Here is a 10,087-nt window from a genome sequence, read left to right as displayed (position 1 = left end):
GAGAGAGAGAGGGGTTAATACAGTCCAGACACACTGACTGGACACTACAGGACATTAACACTGCACTGAGAGAGAGGGGTTAATACAGTCCAGACACACTGACTGGACACTCCTGGACATTAACACTGCACTGAGAAGGGTAATGTTAGAGAAACACATAGGTGTGTGGAGTGATGGAGTTTGTGTGAGTGTTTTTACACCTGCAGGATTAATGTTAAGCCCCTCAGACGCCTCTCATTGTACTGGTGCTGAGCTCCACATCTTTCATCCTGTCTGTCGCTCTGCGCGGCTCCTGCGCTGTTGAAAGAACTCGGCGCTCCGGGATTCTCCCAGAACTCCTCAGAACTCCTGCTGCACACAGGCTTGGCCCGGTTGTTGCGGGACGAACCGGACGGGGTGGAGCGGCGGAGGGCACGAGACCGTGCGGAACTGCGACAGTCACACTGGCACACAGCAGGGAGAAAATAGGGGGGCCCGTCTGGCCAGTTGGGTGGTCAGTGGTTACTTGATCCCAGGATTCTTAAAAGAAGCCATAGAATTTGTTTCAACAACATGGCTGGACAGCTTGTTCCACACTCCTGCCATCCTTTGTGTCAGTAAGAGCCTCATGTGCTCAGCTTTAATTGCTCTTTCACTTAGTTTCCACTTCTGTCCTTTGGTTCGTTTCTTACTGTTAATTCTGACTGTCCACTGAGACTTTGAGGATTCCCTCATAGTCCTCTCTGTTCAAGAGTAAAGAGACTCAGTTCCTTCAGACTGAAGAGACTCAGTTCCTTCAGCCTGAAGAGACTCAGTTCCTTCCGCCTGTCAGTGTAGGACACTCCCTTCAGATTAAAGAGACTCAGTTCTTTCAGCCTGTCAGTGTGGGACACTCCCTTCAGACTAAAGAGACTCAGTTCCTTCAGTCTGTCAGTGTGGGTCACTCCCTTCAGACTAAAGTGTAGATTTAGTGTAGAACTTCCCTTTAATCCACTGAATGTCTCTGGCTGCTTTTGTCTGGGCAGGTTTTTAGCACAAGTTTAGCACAACACCCTTGTTTTTAATTCTCCACTATGGATAAACATTTTATCCATACGTTTGTATTGCTCCCCTACACTGTCTGGAAGTTGTAGCAACTTCTATTCTTTTTCATGTTTTTCAGCATTGATACCTTAGTCAGTAGACCATCAGACTTTACATCTGACGGCCCAGGTTCAAGCCTGTATTTGGGTGGGTCAGGTTGTTAATATTATCCAGATGGGCCAGACAGTTTCTCCCTGCCCTCATGTGCACGATGTGTCCTGAACTCCTCGGTTCTCTTCAAGCTGAGTGTTTCCCTTGTGATATCAGTAGTTTAGATTTCTGCTAGCAGATGAGAGAGACCGGTAGATGCACTGGCAGAGAAACACTCCAGGATCGGAAAACAATCCGAATCACAACAGCCTTCAGTCCTACAGCGAGAGGAAACTCAATAGAGCTGCAGCCCAGCACAGCCTGAGGAACAAATAACAATGAATTTTTGAACATGTCTAATAATAATACTACTACTGTTTATATTGTAAAAGTCTGTAACTTTTTACTGATTGTAATTGCTCTGGCAACACTTTAACTCATCTGTCATGCAAATAAAGTTCTTTGAATTTGAAATTTTTGGACTTGAAAAAACTTAGAGACACAAACAGGGAGGACAACAGACTAAGAGAGACAGGCACTGTTCTCCAGACAGACAGGTACTGTATATACGCACAGAGACACAGAGACAGAGACTGCACAGAGGCAGTAAGGATAACGGATATGGTAGACAGATAAATAGTGTACAGAGAACAGACACATAAAAGGAGACAGAATGAGACAGGCCCAAAGAGAGACAGTGTAGGGAGAACAGACACAGAGAGTGAGACAGGTCCACAGAGAGACAGAGTAGGGAGAACAGACACAGAGAGTGAGACAGGCCCACAGAGAGACAGTGTGGGGAGAACAGACACAGAGAGTGAGACAGGTCCACAGAGAGACAGTGTAGGGAGAACAGACACAGAGAGTGAGACAGGCCCAAAGAAAGACAGTGTAGGGAGAACAGACACAGAGAGTGAGACAGGTCCACAGAGAGACAGTGTAGGGAGAACAGACACAGAGAGTGAGACAGGCCCAAAGAGAGACAGCGTAGGGAGAACAGATACAGACAAGCAGACACAGAGAGTGAGACAGACCCACAGAGAGACAGAGAAGGGAGAACAGACAGACAAGGAGACACAGAGAGTGAGACAGGCCCACAGAGAGACAGAGAGACACCGTGAATCAGAGGAAACACAGAGAGACAGAGAGCCAGAGAGTGAGAAGGAGAGACAGAGAGACGGAGAGAACACACTTTGGTGCCCAGCAGCATAGTGGCCTTTTCCTGAACGGTTTCCACCCTGAGAGAAAAGAAGCAAACCATTACATCTTCCTCAGACCACAGACTCGCCACAGCAAACACACCGAGGTCTCACTTAATCTGCAAAATAAACAACTCAGTTCCCAAACAGCAAAGATCTGAGCTCTGTTAGCAGCTACACCCTGAATCAGGACCTCCCCCTTTCAGCGGTTTTTGTGGTAGCGCCCAGCCTAGTGCCCTCCAGCAAAGTCAATGGAGGTGGGGAATGTTCCATTGTTAGGCAGTGGCCCAGGGCAGGGGGGGTGGTTGAGAGGGGCGAGGAGGGGGAGTTTGGATGATGTAGGACCGGTTAGGAGAGTGGGAGAGGGAAAAAGGAATGCAGATAGTTCCCTAGGCTACTGGAAATCTCTAGAGATGAAGAGAAGAATTTTTATGCACGCCAGGTGAAAGGAACAGCTGTGACCAGGGAGGAATGAGAACTCGCAGGAGAAAACAGAGGGTGATATTAAAGGGGACAGTGCAGTAATCCTGCGACAGAGCTAGGTGCGTCCACACCGGTCACTCTGTACTGCTCGCCGATCAGAGAGGCCTTCCCTGTACAGGTAACAGTACCGGTCACTGTCCTCAGACCAGCTGTCCCTCTACAGGTCACTGTCCTGAGACCAGCTGTCCCTCTACAGGTCACTGTCCTGAGACCAGCTGTCCCTCTACAGGTCACTGTCCAGAGATCAGCTGTCCTGCTACAGGTCACTGTCCTGAGACCAACTGTCCTGCTACAGGTCACCCAGTACTGATCACTGTCCTCAGACCAGCTGTCCCTCTACAGGTCACTGTCCTGAGATCAGCTGTCCTGCTACAGGTCACTGTCCTGAGACCAACTGTCCTGCTACAGGTCACCCAGTACTGGTCACTGTCCTGAGACCAACTGTCCCTCTACAGGTCACTCAGTACTGATCACTGTCCTCAGACTAGCTGTCTCTCTACAGGTCACTGTCCTGAGACCAGCTGTCCCTCTACAGGTCACTCAATACTGGTCACTGTCCTGAGACCAGCTGTCCTGCTACAGGTCACTGTCCTGAGACCAGCTGTCCTCCTACGGGTCACTCAGTACTGGTCACTGTCCTGAGACCAGCTGTCCTGCTACAGGTCACTGTCCTGAGACCAACTGTCCCTCTACAGGTCACTCAGTACTGATCACTGTCCTGAGACCAGCTGTCCTGCTACAGGTCACTGTCCTGAGACCAACTGTCCCTCTACAGGTCACTCAGTACTGATCACTGTCCTCAGACCAGCTGTCCTGCTACAGGTCACCCAGTACTGGTCACTGTCCTGAGACCAGCTGTCCTGCTACAGGTCACTGTCCTGAGACCAACTGTCCTGCTACAGGTCACTGTCCTGAGACCAGCTGTCCTCCTATGGGTCACTCAGTACTGGTCACTGTCCTGAGACCAGCTGTCCTGCTACAGGTCACCCAGTACTCGTCACTGTCCTAAGACCAGCTGTCCTGCTACAGGTCACTCAGTACTGGTCCTCAGTACTATTATGAGGTAGTACAGTATGTTGTACTCTAAGTTACTCTTGAGTAAAATGGATGGATGGATCTTACCCTCTGATAACCCCTGAGTTACAGTTTTGGAATTTGGAGACGGAAGACGAGCTTGTACACTCTGCAAGGTGTGTGTTAATCTGTCCCGAGAGGCAGGTCCTCACCAAGGCAGACAGAGGCTGACCGACGCAGACACGCACAGAGACAGGAAATCAGCCAGCACAGCACAACACCAGGAGGAATCCAGGAATAGCTTCCAAGACTACGAGAAGGCATCCGCCCTGGATCCAGGTACTGTATCCAGGAAAGAGTAAGAAAGGAGTGTCTTGATCTTCCAGTTCCAAGGGTGATGTAACCAGGATGGGGTGGGTGTGCCCAGCAACTGTTGCCAGGTGAGGACACATGTTTGCAGAGCAGCCTCTGAGTGCAGAAGCATGACAGTACTGTCAACTCTTATTTGTGGTCTGTCTATCTGCTTTGTCTCTGATTTAGACAACATCATCCAGCTGTGTCTTGGAAGAAGACAGGGTATTGGCTTCCACAATATGACAGGGCAGCTTGTTTCACGCTTCCACTACCCTTTGTGTAAAGAAGTGCTGTCTGCAGTGGCCCTGAAACTCACAGGACACCCAGTCTGAGCCCTCCCAGAGAGCCCAGGGCTGGTGTGTGCCCACAGCCAGTGAGTGAATCTGACCGTGGTTCTTCAGCACCACCTGCACCGTGTGACCTCAAGGACAGAGCCAGTGCAGGTCAGCAGGGTGACCAGCTGGGTCCAGGCAGCCCTGGTTACAGAGAGGCACGGTGACTCTCACAGTGTTTTCCCGGTAAAGCTCTATATGTCATGTCATTTGCCAAACTGCTTAATACCATACGGTGTTGTGGGGAGCCGGAGCCTAGCTGGCAAGCAACAAGCGCAAGGCAGGGTACAGCCTGGGCAGGACACCAGTCCATCGCAGGGCAAGTGCAAGCCAATCATACAGGGGGACAATTCAGGGGTCACGGTAAAGGCTGAAGGGGGAAATTTGGCCCGGACACCAGGATAACTCCCTATTCTTCTGGAGGAATGCCCGGGGATCTTTAATGACCACTGAGAATCGGGACTTTGGTTTAACGTCTCATCTGACAGAAGGAATGCTCCATATGTTTACATGTAAATATCTTATGATGTGTCTTTATTATAAATGTCTGTAGATGTTTTGTTGTATGTTAATTGTATTTGTTTTGCTTTGGCAACACTGATTTTACTCATTTGTCATGCCAATAAAGCACCTTGAATTGAAATTTACTGACACACTGAGACAATGACACACTGAGACACTGAGGGACACACTGACACACTGAGGGACACACTGAGGGACACACTGACACACTGAGGGACACATTGAGACACTGTCTGACTGAGGGACACACTGACACACTGAGGGACACACTGAGACACTGAGGGACACACTGAGGGACACACTGACACACTGTCTGACTGAGGGACACACTGACACACTGAGGGACACACTGAGACACTGTCTGACTGAGGGACACACTGAGGGACACACTGACACTGTCTGACTGAGGGACACACTGACACACTGAGGGACACACTGAGACACTGTCTGACTGAGGGACACACTGACACACTGAGGGACACACTGAGACACTGAGGGACACACTGACACACTGAGGGACACACTGACACACTGTCTGACTGAGGGACACACTGACACACTGAGGGACACACTGAGACTGTCTGACTGAGGGACACACTGACACACTGTCTGACTGAGGGACACACTGACACACTGAGGGACACACTGAGACACTGTCTGACTGAGGGACACACTGACACTGTCTGACTGAGGGACACACTGACACACTGAGACACACTGAGGGACACACTAAAGGACACACTGTCTGACAGAGGGACACACTGAGACACACTGAGGAAGTGCCTGCTGGCGCCCCAGGGTGCTGCCTGTTGCTCTGCTCTGCAGTGAAATCCTCTGCCCCCCCAGGCCTGAGACTGCATCGCCCCCCTGCCCCAGCGTGCTGCTCCCCCTCGGGGTGACTAAAGCCCCATTGTGCCCCTTCCCGACAGGCCCCGCTCAGCGGGAGAGAGATGCGTCACTCCGCCGTCCCTCCCTGCACAGAGCCGCCATTGTCCGCAGCGTGACGCAGGCCTGACCCAGTCGCCAGGACACAGAGGGACAGCCCTGCTGTGTCTCCCAGGCTGATTCAGGACATGAGTCACCCAGCAGACCAGTGGTGCCCCTTCCCAGACAGGGCTGACTGGCTGGAATTACAGGCCTGTCTCCCTCTCTCCCATCTCTCTCCCCCCGTCTCCCTCTCTCCTGTCCACACAGCCTCCCGTCTCCCTCTCTCCTGTCCACACAGCCTCCTGTCTCCCTCTCTCCCATCTCTCTCCCCCCGTCTCCCTCTCTCCTGTCCACACAGCCTCCCGTCTCCCTCTCTCCTGTCCACACAGCCTCCTGTCTCCCTCTCTCCCATCTCTCTCCCCCCGTCTCCCTCTCTCCTGTCCACACAGCCTCCCGTCTCCCTCTCTCCTGTCCACACAGCCTCCCGTCTCTCTCCCCCTGTCGCTCTGACCTTGGGGAACAGTGCAGAGCAGACAGAGGTGAGAATATTTCTCTATCTCTCCTGCCTTTCACACACACTAGAGTGCTTTTCTACACTGTACAGTACCAGACTGTAACACACTGCTCTACAATGTGCTCTGCTACACTGTACAGTACCACACTGTAACACACTGCCCTACAATGTGCTCTGGAACACTGTACAGTACCACACTGTAACACACTGCCCTACAATGTGCTCTGGTACACTGTACAGTACCAGACTGTAACACACTGCTCTACAATGTGCTCTGCTACACTGTACAGTACCACACTGTAACACACTGCCCTACAATGTGCTCTGGTACACTTTACAGTACCACACTGTAACACACTGCTCTACAATGTGCTCTGCTACACTTTACAGTACCACACTGTAACACACTGCCCTACAATGTGCTCTGCTACACTGTACAGTACTGTATCACCATGTGTAATGCAATCTGATTTATGCCAGCAGCCATATCACCCTGCAACTCACAACTGGTAACCCACTGGAGCCCAGCAGGTGTGAGCCTGGTCAGTACCTGGATGGGAGACCTCCTGGGAAAAACTAAGGTTACACCTGGAAGAGGTGTTAGTGGGGCCAGCAGGGGGCGCTCACCCTGTGATCCATGTGGGCCCTAATGCCCCAGTATAGTGACGGGGACACTATACTGTAAACAGGCGCCGTCCTTCGGATGAGACGTAAAACCGAGGTCCGGACTCTCTGTGGTCATTAAAAATCCCAGGGTGTTTCTCGAAAAGAGTAGGGGCGTTACACCGGTGTCCTGGCCAAATTTCCCATTGGCCCTTATCAATCATGGTCTCCTAATAATCCCCCTCTATGAACTGCCTTCATTACTCTGCTCTCCTCCCCACTGATAGCTGATGTGTGGTGAGCGTTCTGGCGCACTATGGCTGCCGTCGCATCATCCAGGTGGGGCTGCACACTGGGGGTGGTGGAGGGGAGTCCCCATTACCTGTAAAGCGCTTTGAGTGGAGTGTCCAGAAAAGCGCTATATAAGTGCTTTATAATACTATTAATTATTAATGGATATATTGCTCATTAATAATAATCCAAGCTACTGTAGAACCCACGAGCTATAATAATTCTTCACAGTTTAATAACGTAAAAAGCAGCCAGGATTCCTGGATCAAAACACGTCGACATTCCTCCTGTCGCTTAGTTAAACCGCCACGGTTCTGCGCGGACTCCTTGCCCACGGAAAACCCGCCCCGAGCGTGAACTCAAACGTGCGGGAGACCCGCGGAAAACAGATCATCACATATGTGTAAACAGCGCGGCGGACGACTAGAGCGCCCCCCGTGGGCAGTGTGGTGCCACAGCGCGTGCAGCCTGCGCGCGTGAGGCCCGTGGACAGGCTGCGTGTCCGCGCGGCAGTGGGCGGCAGCCGTGGCCGGGGGCCAGTCCGGTTACTCAGTCTCCCCCGCCGCGGCCAGGGTGACGCAAGTGCGGCGTGACCGTGGCTCAGCGGCCCTCCACAGCGTCCAAACCGCAGAGGAATTCGCCCGGCGTCTCTTCTGTGTGCGCCGTGGCGGTCAAGCTCACGTCGCGCGATCGCGTCTCCTGTCTCCCCCCACTGTGGGAGGACACGCCAGCCCGGTCTGTGATCTGAAGACACAGCCGGAGGAAAGCACAGCGAGTCTGTCTCTCAATAATAATAATAATAATAATAATAATAATAATACAGTGCGTTATCCCCTACCACAGCCGGAGGACGCGTCACGATAATGTCTTTTTCGTGAATGTCCCGTCAGTTGATAGTTTGAAACACGGTGTAGCTTATCCAGCTCTCTGAAATTGGGGATGTAATTAAACTGCAGTTTTGTTATCACTGTGCGTATCCTCGTATCAATGTATTGCTCAGTGTTGAAAACAGCGGGCTGCCCGTCGGTACACTCGCGGGTCAGGTCTCGGGGGGGAGTCAGACTGAGCTCCCGGTTGGCCCGGTGTCTGCCGGATTGTGTTCCGTCTCGATCTCTCAGTTCATTAAAGGGTCTAATTAGTTCATTAACGAACTCACAGCGACCATATACATCTTAGGATCCGGCTTTGAGGTGCTTTGTAAGTTGCTGTACCTTTAAGGACGTGAGTGCATTGAGTCATCAACCGTTAAAAGGCCTTAAGCAACATCCTGTATATGTCTGACTCAGAAAATAATGAGGTTGATTGTTTAATTGGCAGCTCGGGCCCGAGGAAAGTCCAAGAGACACCGGGCCCTCCACGAAGAGAATTTCACGCCCACGCTGTGCTCAGACAAGTACACCGTTTTTGTCGCAACAACGGAGTTGCCAGACGGTCCCTTGCGCTCCAGGAGGGGCGATGGCATTGCGACACGGTCCCTACCTCGACGGTCCAGGTGTCGGCCGGGGATTTAGCGGCGCAGGTGTGTCGCTCGGAGGGAGCGGGCTGATTCTCTAACTGATCCCCTAAATTCAAGAGCAGTTCGCCTTCACGCCTTGATCATAGCCCCGGGGCAGCAGGGGGTATTCACAAGCAGCGCTCTCCTTTTTCCATCTCTGTCTCGCAAAGAAAACCAGTCCTGGGAAAGCACGCAGTTCCAACAGAAAAGTTTATTTTTTTCTTTTAAAGCGTTCCGACAATATAAATACTGCAGTAAAATAAATAACACTGTACAGAAATAAATATTATTAACACTGCTACAGGAAGGCACACGGAAAACCGCCTGGACTGGGGCACTGTCAACATTAGGAGCAGGGCTCTGACAATAGATATTTCACAACTATACACAGAGAGATCGAGGGGAAACCGCTGGTCTAATAGTGAGTCAGTGAGTTTGTATTGTACCCTGTGCCAGCTACTGCCCAGCTCTCAGTCAGTGAGTCAGTGTGTCTGGACTGTATTAACCCCTCTCTCTCAGTGCAGTGTTAATGTCCTGGAGTGTCTAGTCAGTGTGTCTGGACTGTATTAACCCCTCTCTCTCAGTGCAGTGTTAATATACTGTAGTGTCCAGTCAGTGTGTCTGGACTGTATTAACCCCTCTCTCTCAGTGCAGTGTTAATGTCCTGTAGTGTCCAGTCAGTGTGTCTGGACTGTATGAACCCCTCTCTCTCAGTGCAGTGTTAATGTCCTGTAGTGTCCAGTCAGTGTGTCTGGACTGTATTAACCCCTCTCTCTCAGTGCAGTGTTAATGTCCTGGAGTGTCCAGTCAGTGTGTCTGGACTGTATGAACCCCTCTCTCTCAGTGCAGTGTTAATGTCCTGTAGTGTCCAGTCAGTGTGTCTGGACTGTATGAACCCCTCTCTCTCAGTGCAGTGTTAATGTCCTCGAGTGTCCAGTCAGTGTGTCTGTACTGTATTAACCCCTCTCTCTCAGTGCAGTGTTAATGTACTGGAGTGTCCAGTCAGTGTGTCTGGACTGTATTAACCCCTCTCTCTCAGTGCAGTGTTCATGTCCTGTAGTGTCCAGTCAGTGTGTCTGGACTGTATTAACCCCTCTCTCTCAGTGCAGTGTTAATGTTCTGTAGTGTCCAGTCAGTGTGTCTGGACTGTATTAACCCCTCTCTCTCAGTGCTGTGTTAATGTCCTGTAGTGTCCAGTCAG

This window comes from Lepisosteus oculatus, chromosome 6 (assembly GCF_040954835.1).
Source record: "Lepisosteus oculatus isolate fLepOcu1 chromosome 6, fLepOcu1.hap2, whole genome shotgun sequence".
NCBI classification, from domain to species: Eukaryota; Metazoa; Chordata; class Actinopteri; order Semionotiformes; family Lepisosteidae; genus Lepisosteus; species Lepisosteus oculatus.
Note: the sequence above shows the minus strand (reverse complement) of the source record.